Here is a 17,078-nt window from a genome sequence, read left to right on the forward strand (position 1 = left end):
GGAAATTTAACCCTGGACTTCAGCGGGCAGGCAACAACGTTACTTCAAGGCCACCGCTTAAGCTTGCCAGTTTCTTTTCCAATTGTGTATTAACTACTGCCTCAAAATACTTGGGCTACTGCCGCATTAGTTGAGTTGATTTCGGCATTTCGAACGTCGATTTTCGAGCTTTTTACGCACGTTCTGCTCTAACCTCTTGTCCTATAACTTATTTAGCGCATAGAGCCCGTTCAAAAGGTCTTTTCTTTGCTGCGCTCGCACAGGCTGCCACCCAAGCGCGCTATACGCCCTGTATACCACCCTCATGTTTATGCAGGTTGCTAGTTCGCATGTGTGATGATGGGAAGTAATGCGTGTGTGAAATGTAGCTCTGTACGTATTTTAACAACGGTATTTTGAAGGCAGTTTTAAGTTTAGCGAAATGCGCTGGCGGAAGAACATTCTCTTCATGAATCCGCAAGCGACAAACTGGATTGTCCACGCGTGCGTCTGACGTAGCTCTAGATACTTGCAAAAAAAAATGACGTCTCATAAGCGCTTCTGCGCACGATCTGCTATACTGTCAAATATGCATACGCAGACCGAAGGCCATTTATTTTATAGCGTAGCATTCTTTGGCTAGGTGCCCGGGGCCATTTCCTGCTCCGCTTCGTTCGTCGTTCCGTTTTGCGTCCCAAAAAACCATACCACCGTACCGCTACTTCTTTCATTTACAATACACAAAATTGGTAGTAAAAATATGTTTACTGGGGAGACCGGCAGTGGCTTATCTCTTAAAATATGACAGGCTTTGTTTCATGGCATGAGAATAGGCTTCCTAATTTATGGTTACAAGGAATGCTATGCACTATATGACCATTCCCCAGTAGGGAGTTTCTGCCCTAGTTTGTCGTAAAGTGTTTTTACAGGAATATTGTAGATGTCTCCACACAAGAACTTGTAGAAGGGTTTGTATCTATCTTTCGAGTGGCTCGATCAATGCAGCGCCTGGATGAACTTGTAGCCAGATAAGATACCTTTGTGCTTGCAGGTGCAGTTTGTGATACGCCAAGCATGAATTGCACTTCAGCGATGCGCAGTTGTTTCTTCACCATGGACACTCAATAAACTTAATGATTGATTCGTTACTGTGCTATTGACCGAGTCATTGTGATACCTTTATATTAAGAATGATTGGCTTCGTGCCCCTATTTATGTCACTACGCTGCCGATCCTTGCAGTTTACACTACGTCAACTTCCAACTATTCCCATACGTAACAGAGAATAATGCTTTCCTCAATATATTGCATATTGGCACTGTAGTAAAGTTAACACTTGTGTTAGGTCTAATAACATAGGCTTACTACAATTGCAGAATAAGCCGTCGCTGATAATTTCATTATTTCGTCACACTTTTCTTTAAAACGCACGTGTGTTTTTACCCTCCTTGCTCTCAAGTACTAGGTCAGTAGTAGTATCATGTGTCTAAAGAACAGATGGACAGAATATCGACTTATCGTCAGATGCCTGGTGAGACCACAAATTTTTTTTGCAAATATTGGAAACTTCATAAGCTCCGCCTGGGACCTATGCATCAATATCAGCATAGCAGCGTAGATGATTTCTTTTGTTCCTGCTTTTGAATAATTACCATTTTTTATTTAAAGGTCAGTAAATGCTGTTATAGGCCAGTAAAGAAATTTCCGCAGTGTTTTTTAAAATAATAATGTCGTGTTTATTATAATGTAAGCTTATAACAGTATAATACGCAAGGCCATCAAAATCACCCTGGGGCTTTCATCCGCGGCTTCGCCCACGAGACTTCTAAATAAAACAGCAGTTTTTTATACTAGACGGCTTCTCTTTTTTCTGCAGCATATAAGTTTTTGCTGGCTTTAGTCAACAAATACGTGAAAGTAACATCTTTCTAAAATGAAGCTTTGTAATGAAATACGCAATACTTATTATTTATTGTTTACAATAAATTATAATGCCCTTTCAAAGGGGTATAATGTGCACCTTTGAGCTGCACCCCAGTAAATAAAAGTCTTTATAAACTGAACGGAGTGCCTCATCCCTAGCAATTAAATGACTAGCCGAGAATGACTCTTTTGAGGTTAATGTCAATACATCTCTCGTTAATTTTTGGTAATACACTTTTTTAAATTTATTCGCGGTCTTTCATGTTTACAAAAAGAACGAAGCGGTCAACTAATTCGACCTTACACACAGTCATCATCATCATCATCATCATTATCATCATCATCTTGTAACATGTACAAGATGAGAGTCTCTCCAAGTGAACTTAGTACTCGGCCTATATATATTGACTTATAACGATCACTTAAGTACATAGTATCCCACCTTCAAATAATATGATACTGCGGTAACTTTATCCACGTTTTCATGGTTTCTTGTCTGACATGTCGTCAACATAACACCACTAAACAATAATAGTTATGATAAAGTATTGATTTAGGACATAAATTTGCGATACAATTAAACGCAGTGCTCACATATTACGCCTCCAAGGTTAGTTTCATCTTCATATACGTCAGTATATTGTTAATGAGATATATGTTACAAAGTTGGCCGGGTAAGAGACTGCTGGCGAGAATCATACTTATTATAAAGTGTCTCTTGTCTGATATCTGCTTGCCACATTCCATATGGTATCATGTGGTGAATGACAAGAAAAATCTTTGACACCTGGTTACTTGCTTAGAATGCGCCAGGTTTGAAGTACAGAAGTTTTACTGTACCCACAACCAGTGGGTTTAAAATTGTTTGTACCTTGGAAACTTCATGGTTTTATTTCAAATGATGTCATACCGTACAGAAAAACGATGCATTTTTACAAATTATTTTAGAATGCCGGATCCAAATGCCAGAAAGAGTGCATGCAAATATTATTACAAAAAACTAAATAAATTGAAATTACGGGGTTTTACTTGCAAAACAGAAGATTTGTTTATGAGGAACGCCGACTATTATTTGGACCTCTTAGGGCTTTAATGTGCGCCTAAATAAAAGTGCACGGATGTTTTCTCATATCGCACTCATCGAAATGTGGCTGCCGTGGCCTGGATTTCATCCCAAGACATCCTGCTTGGCAGCCCAACACAATAAGCACAAAGCAACCACGGCGGGTACACATTGAACTCGTAGGCCCCAGCTTTCTTCGACCGTACAAGAAACTTCAGTAGGGCCCACAACGAAGTATATCGCATACGTATACAGCAAGTCATTTACCCTGCAAAATAGCCTTTGGTTCAAGCACCGCAGACGAGTTATCGCGCCCGTGTACACGTTGCTGCTTTTCATTTCGCTTTTTTAATGTTTTGTTGAATGCTGGCTTACAGGAGACCGGTAGCTCTGTAATAATTTTTAAAATGCTAACTCTGCCGCCTTTCTTCAGCCGTAATTTTCTTAACACAAAGATGTAGCGTGCAGTGATTTCTGCAAGAAACTGTCGAAAAACATGTTTGTTCAATGTGTTCATTTTTCATGCTTGCCAGAACGTCCAACCGCAAGCATTCGTATTTTGGCACCGGCTTACATTTCATTGCATAGAGTCGCCTGTTATGACATAAGCTCTGAGAACACTGATGGCCATGGAACAAATAGCCACGCTATAATAATGCGAATGTCGGTAAAATGTTGCCCCCCCCCCCCCCTTCAAAAATAAAAAAGAACCATGACGATTCAGATGCTGCACTAGATTTTTCATGTTATTTAGTTCCCAGAGTCTTTTTCACTTAGTCTGCACGTCGCTCTGGAACCAATGTTACTCTTGAGAACAAAGAAATCACTTATAAAGTTCCTCCAACTAGAAAGAACCCAACAAGATGACAGCAAGAAATAGAGACAAATGTGTGCAAGACTACTCCGCGAAGTGTTTTTCATTTTAATTTACAAACAATATTTTAGCTGCTCCAATGCTGCAAGCGCTTTAGATGTGGATGGACGCTCTTATACCAGAAAAGTGCCATCACAAAAAGAATGAAAAAAGAAAATAGAAAACGAAATATAGCCGCAAACATAGGTTGAACGAATATTTTTCAAACTGTTTTACGGAAGCTAGAGTTGCCATTCACGAAAATTTAAACAAAGCTGACATGATGAACACTGACGGATTTGTGTATGTGTGCGTGTTTGTGCGGTATGGTATGGTATGGTAAAACTTTATTATTGTCCCTCGGAACGCGCGTCAGCACGTAGCGGGCCGCTCCCACGTCGGCACAAAAAGGCTGAGCCTCTCTGCTGCGTCGCGGGCCCGATGGACAGCCCATAGCTGTGCTTCAAGATCGGGGCTGCTTAGGGCAGCCTCCCATTTGGTCGACGTGACATCGTCGTCGTCGTGTAACGAGGGGCACCGCCAGAGCATATGTTCCAAGTCAGCTAGGTCTGAGCATAGCTCGCAAGCATTGGTCGATTGTATGTCTGGGTATATTCTGTGTAACAGTGCGGGGTTAGGGTATGCCCCGACCTGGAGTAATCTGAGTGTCAACGCCTGTGGTCTGTTTAGTTTCCTATGTGGCGGAGGATATCGTCTCCGTCCCATGTAAAAATGTTTGGTAAGTTCGTTATATGAGGAGGGAGGGTCCCGATTGTCCATAACCTCAGCGTCGCGCCACCCGGTAGCTACGCGGTCAACGACTCCTCGCGCAGCTCTGTGGGCCGACTCGTTGAGGTTGGGCGGGGCGCCCTTGATCTGTCCCATGTGTGCAGGGAACCAGATGATCGTGTGCGACTTGATGTCCTTGTCCCGTAGAATGCGCACGACCTGCTCCGAAACGGTGCCCTTGGCGAAAGCTCGTACAGCCGTCCGCGAGTCGCTGTAGATCTTGGTCCTTTTGGGCTATGGCCACCTGCTCCGCCACCTCGGCCGACTTCGTTCGAACAGTCGCACAGTTCGTGATTTTCCCATCGTGATCGATGCCCACCGCTACGAACACCCTCCCGTCGGGGTACCGGGCAGCATCAACAAAACAGCAATCCGGAGCCTCTGCCCGAGCTTTGCCCAGGAGAGCCTTGGCCCTAGCTCGTCTCCGACCCACGTTGTGTTCGGGATGAACGTTGCGTGGAATTGGAGCCACGACAATGCGTTCCCGCTGTTCTCGAGGGAGACCGCAGAAGCGGGGCTCGATTTCCGCCGGAGGAACCCCCAGCTCCCGCAGGATGCTCCTACCCGCTTCGGTGGTGGACAGTCTGGCGTACTGCACCGTCTCCTGCGCTTCCGCGATTCTCTTCCAGCGTGTTGTGCATGCCGAGACACATCAGTTTCTCCGAGCTTGTGTACATGGGGAGGCCGAGGGCCCTCTTGATAGTCTTCCTGATTAACGTGTTGAGCTTGTCCCTATCCGACCTTTGCCAATTGTGCATGGCCGCCACGTAGGTAAAATGACACATTACAAAGGCGTGCACCAGTCTCACAAGATTGTCCTATCCAAGACCCTGCTGCCGGTTGGCAACTCTCCATATGAGTCTGATGGCATTATCCGTTCTCTTGGCTAGTTTAGACACCGTCAGGTTATTGGAGCCGTTTGATTCGATCGTCATACCTAGGACCCGGAGGGAGTCCACCCTGGGGATGACACCGTCCTCACTTGTCCGTAGAGTGATGTCGACGTCCTCTACAGGCTTCCAACCCTTCGGTTTGGGCCCCCTTCGCCTGGGCCTGTAAATGAGCAGTTCTGATTTCCGAGGGGAACACCGAAGGCCGGTCGGCTTAAGATATTCCTCCGTTATCTCGATGGCTTCCTGCAACGCAGCCTCCACCTGTCCATCTCTGCCTCCGGTACACCAAATGGTGACGTCGTCTGTGTTTGTGCGGTGAGAATGTTGTATTCATGAGAATCAAAGTGGGGAAAGAGGTATCGGTTCAATGCTACTGGCACGTGCTAACCTCACCAGCTTGCTCGCAACGTCGTATGCGTTGGCCGCTTCAGCATGCGAATTTGCGTTTATTCGCTCCTTTTCTTCTGCGCATTGCTGAAAAAAGAAGCCTTGTAGGATGCTGCCGGCGTAGTTACGGATCCCTCGCTTCGTTCAAAACAGCCAACTGCAGTAACAGAAAAACCAATTGCGAAAGCAGCAGCTGTGTAGCTATGCTAAGGAGCGAGCAGTTTCCTTTCCGTGTCGATAGCGCTTTGCTGCCACCCAATAGATGGCGCTTCGGCTTCCTTATTCTTCTGCGGGCATGTGTTTTGTTTCTCCATTATATTACTTTTTTAACATTTCTCGTTTTTATTTTTCTTGCACTGAACCTCCCTCTCCCCCTTTAAATATTATAAGCACAAAACAATATCATCGTCAAACCCAGTACATTCGCGTTCCAGCTAAGTGACGTAAACGTTAAGGGCACCAACGCTGACTCAAAACGTTCGGCTTCGTGGACTTTTAAAGGTCATGACGAGAGAAAGGTCTCATTTATGGCGATAGCAATCATTCGGGCATACCATGCACGTGCGCGCAGACGTTGCTGCCGCTGCCGTCGTGTTGTGACGGCATCCGGTGCATGTGAAACCGTTGTTTGCCGGCCAAAGCGACGAAGCCAGGCAAGCGTTCTATATTTCGCTGCTGACATAAGCCTTGCGCGCCCGAATATTACCGTTTCGGCTTAGTAGACGTATGGATATCACAAGGGGTGCTTTCAATAGTCTGAACACAGGAAGGGGTGGGGGGAGGGGACATTGTACGTCACGCCCGCCCACTCGGCCTGCTGTATCTTGAAAGCCATCTGCGACTGGTACAGAGTCCGTCACGCGCGGAGTTTTCGCGGCTTAGTTCGCGTTGATGAGAGAAGCGACAGAAAGGTAAATTCGCTCGTTGCTGCTGCCATGTTTCCTCACTCCAGCGTTTTGGCCGCGAGTTTACGCGGTTATCGAGTCAGATGTGTTCACGTTTGCCTGTGCGCGTGCGGCACAATGCTTGGTCATTGGTCTAGTATGCCTACGTTTACAAGTTTATACTGCCGATAGAACAACTATCCTTACGTCGTATAGCATTCCACTAATTTGCTATCACAGTCGATGCTTCGCCTTTCAGGCAAAACTGCGACTTTTAGTTTTCTGTTCATTCTGCATTTGTTGTAGGCCAAAATGCTTTCAGGCAGTGTGTCGCAGCGGAACTAAAACAACAACGAAAAACAAAGCATAACGATATTTTTGACCGGAACGAAAACGTGTCCGAAGCGTTTTTTATTATTTTGTTTCGGAATGAAACCGAAATATTTTGATCGATTTTCGGTTCAAAGCGATAGTAAGCAATTCGAAACAACCGATGTCAGGGAACGTCAGAATTGGCGCGTATACCTCAGGCAGGCACAGTGAGTGAGGCAGGCACAGTCGAGCGCTCCCCTAATCTGAGCCTGCCGCTCGGTCCACTAGCAGATCGGCATCGTAGCAAAACCCAGGGCTTGCGCGCTAGGACCGTATCGTTTAGTTTTATACGGGTACAACGCTTTATTCATCATCATCATCAGCCAATATTTTATGTCCACTGCAGGACGAAGACCTCTCCCTGCAATCTCCAATTACCTGTATCGGGAAGCGTTGCGCGTAGAAACGGACAAACACAGGAAAAGACGTGAACGGATAGAGCTTCTGCTCTATCCGTTCACGTCTTTTCCTGTGTTTGTCCGTTTGTACGCGCAACGCTTCCCGATACAGCTATGCACCAACTCGCCCAGCAAGAAGTTCTTCTAAACTACCTCCAAATACCTGTGTCTTGCGCTAGCGTATTCCAACTTGCGCCTGCAAATTTCCTAACTTCATCATCCCATCTGGTTTTCTGCCGACCTCGACTGCGCTTCCCTTCTCTTGGTATCCATTCTGTAACCCTAATGGTCCATCGGCTATCCATCCTACGCATTACATGGCCTGCCCAGCTCCATTTCTTCCGCTTAATGTCAACTAGAATATCGGCTATCCCCGTTTGTTCTCTGGTCCACACTGCTCTCTTCCTGTCTCTTAACGTTACTCCGAAGATTTTTCGCTCCATCGCTCTTTGTGCGGTCCTTAACTTGTTCTCGAGCTTCTTCGTTAACCTCCAAGTTTCTGCCTCATATGTTAGCACCGGTAGAATGCAATGATTGTACACTTTTCTTTTCAATGACACTGGTAAGCTCCCAGTCAGGATTTCGCAATGCCTGCCGTATGCACTCCAACCCAATTTTATTCTTCTGTGAATATCTTTCTCATGTTCAGGGTCCCCTGTGAGTAATTGACCAAGATAAACGTACTCCTTTACAGACTCTAGGGGCTGACTGGCGATCCTGAATTCTTGTTCTCTTGCCAGGCTATTGAACATTATCTTTGTCTTCTGCATATTTTCTTCAACCCAATCCTTACACTTTCTCAATTAAGGTCCTCAATCATTTGCTGTAATTCGTCTCCATTGTTGCTGAATAGGACAATGTCATCTGCAAACCGAAGGTTACTGAGATATTCGCCGTTTATCCTCACTCCTAAGCCTTCCCAGTCTAAGAGCTTGAATACGTCTTCTAAGCATGCAGCGAATAGCATTGGCGAGATTGTGTCTCCTTGTTCGATTTATCGGAACAGCGGTGTCGAATTGCGGTGAGTACAGTCGATGACGTGCTGGTTCGGAGATCATGCTCAGTGCCTTGACTCAAGGCACTGAGCCTAATTTCAGAATTCTGAATTCTCTCAAAGAGAAAAATTATTAATATTATAAAGGAAATTTATTGAGGTTCCTAGCGACAGTCGGTCGTAGGATGCACCGAGCACAGTCCTCTCGCTCGAGCTTCTGCTGCGCGCTTGATGCTGCCGATGCTGCTGACTCTGCGCCAACGTTCGTCATCTTCCTTACAAGGGCCCCGCGGAAATAAAGGAGCCATCCTGGCGACTTAGTTGTCCGGAAGGACGATAGAATGGTGATACAGCTTGAGACGCTCAACGTGAACGACTTCGCGGTTCCGACGTCGCATGTCGGACGGTGGCGTGAGCGGCTCAACCAGGTAATTAACGGGTGATGTCCTCTCGAGAACGCGGTATGGCCCGTCGTACTGCGAAAGGACTTTTGAAGCGAGCTCAGGCGGCGGTGTGGCACTAACACCCAGAAGAAGGCGCCCAGGAGAAAAGTAGGAGTCGAGTTCTGGGCTTCGTGAACGGCTTTTGACGATCTGGTCGTATGAGGTGAATGGGCGGGCCAGCTGGCGACATTCTTCAGCGTGTCTGGCTGCTTCCGAGATCTGGAGGCATTCGGATGGGTCAGGCTGGTAGAGCAGAATGGTGTCGATTGTGTGCGAAGGATGAGGGCCGCAAAGAAGGTAAAAGGGTGAGGATCCGGTAGTGGCCTGAGTCGCGGTGTTGTAGGCTTAGGTAACAAACGGAAGAACTAGGTCCCAGTTAGAGTGATAGGTGAGACGTACATGGCGAGCATGTTACCAAGAGTTCAATTAAAGTGTTCCGTGGTACCGTTAGTCTGTTGGTGATAGGCAGTGTATTTACGATGAACAATCGCGCATGCTGCAAGCAGTTGTTCGATGACTTCAGATAAGAAGGCGCGGCCTCTATCGCTTAAAAGTTCACGTGGACCTTCATGACGAAGGAGAAAACGGCGTAGTATGAAACTGATGATGTCCTGAGCTGTAGCATTTGGTAGAGCAGCTGTCTCCGCATAACGTGCTAAGTGGTCTACCGCAACAATGATCCACCTGTTGCTGGTAGGAGTCAACGGAAGTGGCCCGTAGAGATGTATGCCCACATGATCAAAGGGTCGGGATGAGCATGTAAAGGCTGGAGTTCACCAGCGGAGTTGTGCGGTGGCGCTTTGCGGCTTTGGCACTCATGAGAAGAGCGGACGAAGTTGCGAACTAAATTATACATTCCCCGCCAGTAATAGTGGTGTCGAAGTCTTTCGTAGGTCTTCAAGACTTCCGCGTGGCCACACTGAGGGTCGACGTGGAACGCGGAGCAGATCTCTGACCGCAAGGTTCGCGGAATTACGAGTACCCATGTGCGTCCCTCTGGGGCATAGTTGCGTCGATACAGTAGCTGGTCTCGAATCGCAAAATGAAGAACTTGGCGCCGAAGCGTTCGTGACGTTGGAACTTTCGACGTATCCGAGAGAAGGTCGAACAGAGATGCAGTCCAGGGATCATTACGCTGTGCAGCAGCTATAGTGTCAAAGTCGAGAGATGACAATGTGCATTCGCAGGAGGAGTCGTGACTGGCCTTCGGGGGAAGCGGTGATCGGGATAGCGCGTCAGCGTCGGAGTGCTTTCGCCCGGAACGGTAAACCACGCGGATGTCATATTCCTGAATTCGCAATGCCCAGCGGGCAAGGCGGTCCGATGGGTCTTTTAGCGTCGACAGCCAACATAGTTCGTGGTGGTCGGTCACTACGTCAAAAGATAGGCCGTATAAATATGGGCGAAACTTGCCAAGCGCCCACACAATGACCAAACACTCCTTTTCTGTTACGCTGTAATTGGTCTCCGCCTTGGTTAACGTGCGACTCGCGTATGCGACGACGTATTCTGTGTGGCCAGGTCGACATTGTGCCAACACAGCGCCAAGGCCTACACCACTTGCGTCAGTATGAATTTCGGTTGGCGCTTGAGGATCAAAATGGCTAAGAATGGGTGGCGTTGTGAGACGACGGCGCAAGGTTGTGATGGCGTCGTCATACTCTGGAGACCGTGATGAGAGATCTCTAGAGCCACCAAGGAGCTGTGTGAGAGGTTATATAATTGACGCAAAGTTTTGAACGAATCCCCGAAAGTAACATCAGAGGCTGATGAAACTGCGTAGCTCTTTGATAGTGGTAGGTATTGGGAACGCAGTAGCAGCACGTAGGTTATCGAGATGCGGGCAAATGCCCTCCTTTGACACGGCATGGCCTAAAATTGTGAGCTGAAGAACAGCAAATCAACATTGCTTCAGGTTAAGTTGCAACCCGGCGTTGGTCAAGCAAGTGAGTTCATGCTGGAGGCGGAGCAGGTGCGTTAAGAAATCAGAGGCGAACACCACAATGTCGTCAAGGTGGCAAAGACAGATTTTCCATTTCAGGCCACGCAAAACATTATCCATCATTCTTTCGAACATAGCAGGTGCGTTGCAAAGTCCCAAAGGCATGACGGTGAATTCATACAAGCCGTCTGGTCTAACAAAGGCAGTTTTCGGGTCATCGGCCTCTGCCATCTAACCTGCCAGTAGCCTGACCGCAAATCCAGCGAGGAAGAGAACTCGGCTCCCTGCAAACAGTCCAGAGCATCATCGACGCGTGGTACTGGGTAGGCGTCCTTCAGTGTGATCTTCTTCAACCGTCGAAAATGAGTACAGAAGCGCATGGAACCGTCTTTCTTTCCGACGAGTACCACGGCAGAGGCCCATGGGCTCTGTGAAGGTTCAATGACGCTTGGACGAAGCATGTCATCGGCCTGCTCTGCAATGACGCGACGTTCCGTAGCGGACACGCGATATGGTCTTTGTCGCAGTGGTGAGTGAAAGCCAGTGTCGATGTGATGCTCGACTGTCGATGCACGGCCAAGAGATGTTTGCGCAACGTCGAAAGAACGGCGGAAGTGCTGAAGGATTGCGAGAAGTTGAGATCGCTGCGAATGTGTCAGATCTTCGGCGATGAATGGGCTGAACACATCTGTCCATGCTGAGTCGGCTATGGAGAGGGCACTCAGTTCATGAACAGCAATAGAAGGCGCTTCATCGAGGACGGAGACAATTCGTCTTGAATCAACCGACTCGACGTAACCACGGCATTCGCGGTGGAGCAGTGAGAGCGGCGATGAAAGATGATTGTATATGGGCATCGTGCTGACACCGGCGGCGAGGTCAAGAGCTGCAAAGGGCAAAAGAAGCGCTTTTCGGCTAACAAAGAGATGAGAGGGCATGAATAAGACCGTCCCGTCGGATATAGCACTACACGAGACGGGCACGAATGCTGAAGAGCATGGGGGAATACAGGTGTCTTCCTTCACGAGAAGTTTAGCGGCAGGATGAGCATCCACCAAGGCCAGGTTCCCAAGGTGAGAAAGTTCAATCTCAGCCCGAGCGCAATTGATGATGGCATTGTGGCGTGAGAGAAAATCTCATCATAGAATAACGGCGTGGGAGCACGATGAAAGAACTATGAACTCAATCGTGTATAAAACGTCCTGCATGGTTACACGGGCTATACAAGCAGCGGTAGGGCGAATGGGTTGAGCACTTGCCGTTCGAAGCGACAATCCGGACAGAGAGACGTCGTCACTTTACCAAGCAAGTGGCAAAACCTGGCATCCATAACCTAAATAGCGGCACCGGTATCGACGAAGGTGACTGTAGCGACATCTTCGACAAACACATCAATGACATTGGCAGGTAAAGATGGAGGACTTCGGCATGTCGACACTTGCGCAGTTCTTGCCTCAGTAACTGCGTCGTCTAGTTTCCCTCTTTGTTAGAGACGGGTCGGTGACGCATAGGGATCGGCGACGTGGGGAGGGTGACCGGAAGCGTTCGAAGTCAGGACGGCGATCAGTATGGGAGCGAACTGGTGATGGATCGAAGGGTCCGTAAGGCGCATTTGGATCGGGTGGCACATAGGACGCTCGTCGATCGTCATCGAAAGCCTGCGATCGGCGGCGGGAGAACCTTGCGACGTGACCGGGATACCTACATGCAAAGCCTATGAGGCGATTGTCCGGCGTACCCCACGGGTTAGCGACGGCAGTGCGGGCCCAGGGAACGGGAGGAGGAGGGTGGTGCACAGGTTGCTGGAAGCGTGGTACGGGCGCACTGCGAGGGGCCATTGCAGCAACCGCAGCATAAGTGACCAGTGTAGCCACGACATCCTGCTGGTGAACAGCTAGGAGCGCTTTCGCGACCTCTTCATGGATCACATTACGGAGAGGAGACAGCAAAGTGCTGGCAGACTCCGTAGTGATAGACACCAGAGATAGCTGTCGTGCGACTTCTTCGCAGACGAAGTCCTTGATTTGGGTTATCAGGAAGGCTTGTTCGGGGCCCGTGGTCAGGCTGCAGAGTGACGCCGCATTAGGTGTGGGATATTGCCTTGTCAGAGCTCGCTGCTTACGCAATGCATCATAGCTCTGGCACAAGCTGATAACGTCACCAACTGTGCGCGGGTCCTTGGCCAAAAGCATCTGGAACGCGTCATCACCGATTCCTTTCATGACGTGCTTGATCTTTTCTGCTTCCGTCTTGGAAGCGTTCACGCACCTGCACAAATCGAGAACGTCTTCTATATAGCTGGGGAACGTCTCACCCATGTCCTGAGCGCGTGTACGCAAACGCTGCTCGGCTCGGAGTTACCGGACGGCGGGTCGGTCAAATACTTCGCTAATCGACGTCTTGAATGCCGACCACGTTCAGATATCCCTCTTATGATTTCTGAACCAGAGACTGGCGATGCCCGCAAGATAGACGGATACGTAACCCAGCTTGTCCGAGCCATTTTATTTGGTGTGAACGCTCACCCGTTCATAGGATGACAGCCACTTTTCAACGTCGTTGTCATCGGTTCCGCTGAAGATGGGAGGCTTCCGCTGGCAAACGATGCCAGTGCAAGGGACGAGTGTCGATGGAAGAGTCTGCTGGTCAGCGTCCGGCATGGCAGAGGGTAGCGTCCGCGAACGAAGTTCCAGGATGGTAGAGTGGAAGGTTACCCCGCACAGCTCCACCACTTATAAAGGATATTTTTTGAGGTTCGTAGCGACAGCTGGTCGCAGGATGCGCCGAGCACAGTCCCGTAGCTCGAGCTGCTGCTGCGCGCTTGATGCTGCCGATGCTGCGGACTCTGCGACGACGTTCGTCATCTTCCTTACAATATGTTTCCGTCTTGTTTTTATCGTTACGTTGCTTCGAAAAGTTTTGCATGTGAACCAAATCCGTTATGAACCGTTACGGATAATTGCTGTTTCGTTCCTGTGCAGAACCGGAACGGAACATTTTTGAGTGAAACGAAAATAAAACCAGACCAAAAACATTCGGAACTGTAATAAAAAAAACAGTACTCTGACTGCTGTGATAAAACTCAGCCTTTCATATCTAAAAGCTGCCATACGTCTGTCTGTGGCTTTCTTGCGCTGCCTTTAGTTCAAACTGGTAGTTTTGTTCAGGTTGTAGTTGTAACGTGGCTCTTCCCCCGTTTCTCCTGAAGCTTCTAGTGTTGTAACCAAGGTGTGCGCTCGTTTATTCCGACATATGCCCCTGAGCGCGGGAACCGAGAACTCGGATATGTTTTTTTTTGTTTAATGATCTTGACTTGTGGATGTATTCGATTTGCCTGGGATTTTAGTGGACAAACATGCACGACTTGTTTTGTAACTGCTGCTGAATCACTGTAGAAGTGAATGACGTATATTTGCTCGTTAGTAACGAATTGTTACAAGCAAATGCGATGTGCAATGAACTCACAGTAATTCCAAGGTAAGTGGATCATTGTGGCCTGTGCGTTAACGGAGACCCTGTGGAAACTGCGCACGCCAAGTGTGTCCGACTACGTGGCTATGCCAGTCTTCGTTCGTCACTGATGCATCAGTATACGCGTGATGCGTGCCCTGCTTACAAACGTTGAAATTTTACATTTAAACTGCTGCCAATAATTTTCGTTTGGCAGGATTGATATTAATTAGGTCGATAATTAGGTCTGCGTTAGTGTTATCTCGGACGTACTGAACCGACAGATTCGTTCGCACTAAATAAGAGGCCGGTAATTAGGCTCATTGCTTCCCTGTTAACGACTTTCAGTTTATCGAGTTGTGCTTTTGGTGGCCCGATAGAGGACGTAAGAGTAATGCAAGCGAGATTGTAACATTGCCTTTCCGAGCCTATGTTCTACGCGGTCATCTATCCCATCCTTTGATTCTATTTTCGTAATGATACACACGGTTTGGTTTACTCTTGTTCATACCAGAGTTAACATAACGTTATTAACGAGTGGTACACCTTTTCTTCCATGATTTGCATTGTGAATACAAAAGACTGCTAGGTGAGCAGCTTTTACTGCGAAGATCCTTATCAGAATGATGCAGTTGTCAGTCGAGATTGTCAAGGAAGCAGCCTCATTTAAGTGTGAATGCTTACAGGATAGTTAACCAGTTTTTCATGTGGTGTTTACCGCCCCTAAATTACACCGAGGATTATCAGGGACGTGGTAGAGTGGGGGCTCGATGCGGTATTCTTGAACGTGCGCCTAAATCTAAGTACAGGAGTGCTCTCGCACGCCATCCCTCTCAGAGTCCGCCTGCCGCACCGGAGAATTCGACAACAAGGAACTTGCCGCTTGGCATACGGTGTAAACGATTGTTTTGGAACACCTTTATTAGAATTCGAAACCATAAGAGGAGCTTTATGTGGGCACGAACCGGCGATATTTTGTTGAAATCACCGCACTTATTTATTTATTCGTTAGGCCGATTTTGCCATCTTTGTTTTTCTTGTTTATACGCTACTTTGTAGGCTGCTGAATGTTTTTTTTTTCTGAGACGCAGCAGGTATTCATGAATGAACTGCGATGAGTGTATTTATTGAGGTGGGCATGTAAAAATTTCAATATTCAGCCTTTTTATTGGAATATGCATTGGCATTCAGAACTATAGTTAAAATGTGTGGTTTCTTTAGCTAAAAGACCATTAACATAACTTTGCGTGCATTCTGATTTAGGACCACTTGCTAAAGAAGAATTTTTAAGTCGAAGTTCATTCCATGATGGTAAATCTGAAAATAAATAAAGGATAACAAATGTGAGAATAATCAATAAAGTAATAAAATCTCCTCTCTATCGTTTTATTTTTATCTCTACACGTTCTCACGAGGACAAAGCCGTGGATTTTATGTAGAGTTCGTTGCTAAAGGAAAGCATTAGTTGTGACGCTGTTCGCAACATTCTCTCCACGTCTTTGTGGCTGAAATACTTCTATGCCGCATTAGTATGTTTTCGAAAGAGATCAGTATTCACGTACTTTTTACACACATGTTCAAACTTAATTTTTTTTCACTTCCTGTAGACTTATATTCCTTAGACGAAGACAGTTTATTCAAGGTGGACATGAAAACGCCTGTACCTCTCCCTGAACAATTTATTCATTGGATCCTAAGCTTTTTATCCACTTTAGTTATCTAACCATCATCGATGCCGTTAGAAGTTTCGAATATCAAGCTTGATTAGTTCAGGATACATGCGCATATACATACCTGAGTCGTTAAAGAAGCTCACAAAGAAAACAGCGCATTTGTTGTCAGGGCTTTGGTAAGTTAGTGTTTCAAATTTAGTTTTGTGCTCTGTAATTTGTTAAGAAACAGGCTTTATCAAATGTTACTAAAATTACCTCGCAGACCTTGGTTAAGCATGTGATAAAACAATACCAATTTATTTCAGCATATTTCACCTACCGCGATAGTTGCATTCACACTACAAATAGGTTGCGCAAAAGAAACCTAAAAATAACATTTCCAGTACTCCACATTTACACATGTACAGTACGTTTAATTTCGTAAAGTGCCAATAAGCAACGTGGATTGTAAGAATGGCTGCGGGTTTACATATCGGCATTGTTTTTGTTTGAGGTAGTTGTACAGACATGCCTTCCAAACTATAGGATAGGAAACAAGGAGACGAAGATACACCCAAAAATATTATAAGTTCCACCTGTTTGTGTGTATTGCTTCGTCTGTATTTTTCCGCGCCCTAACACCACTACAACGACGCATTCCAACTAGCTAGTAATGTGTTATTGTTTATTAACTTATTATCTTGAACATTACAAAATAAGCAAATCACTTCAAGCCTATGATTGCACTTTATTATACAATTAATTAACCATGAAGCTGCTATGAGCTCCTTACTCTATACAACTGGCAATAAGCAATGCGAACGCGGATTATAGATATATTAGTGTGACAAATATATTTTCCCTATATTTTGGACTTTACTGCACAAATAAAAAAAACATCTGGTTGCTGTAGACTCCTTTACAGGTTTTCTGTTGATTAACCTATGCTCGCCACGAGCAGCCACGAGAGCCCGTGGTTCTGCCTCTTAAAGCGCAAAAACAGACCGTTGAAAATTTTAAAAAAGAAACGTTAGTATACAAGAGATAATCAACGGG

At 46.7% G+C, this 17,078-nt stretch overlaps 1 protein-coding gene across 1 annotated transcript in view; it reads right to left on the reverse strand.

Annotated features, from left to right (window-relative positions):
- The window catches only part of LOC125946814 (uncharacterized), a 74,951-nt gene that overhangs the window by 39,828 nt on the left and 18,045 nt on the right, over positions 1-17,078 (reverse strand). The window contains exon 4 of the mRNA XM_049670896.1: positions 16,165-16,251. The gene's annotated coding sequence lies outside the window, so the exon portion shown is untranslated. The remainder of the gene's footprint in view (positions 1-16,164; positions 16,252-17,078) is intronic.

Source organism: Dermacentor silvarum, chromosome 7 (assembly GCF_013339745.2).
Source record: "Dermacentor silvarum isolate Dsil-2018 chromosome 7, BIME_Dsil_1.4, whole genome shotgun sequence".
Lineage (NCBI taxonomy): Eukaryota > Metazoa > Arthropoda > Arachnida > Ixodida > Ixodidae > Dermacentor > Dermacentor silvarum.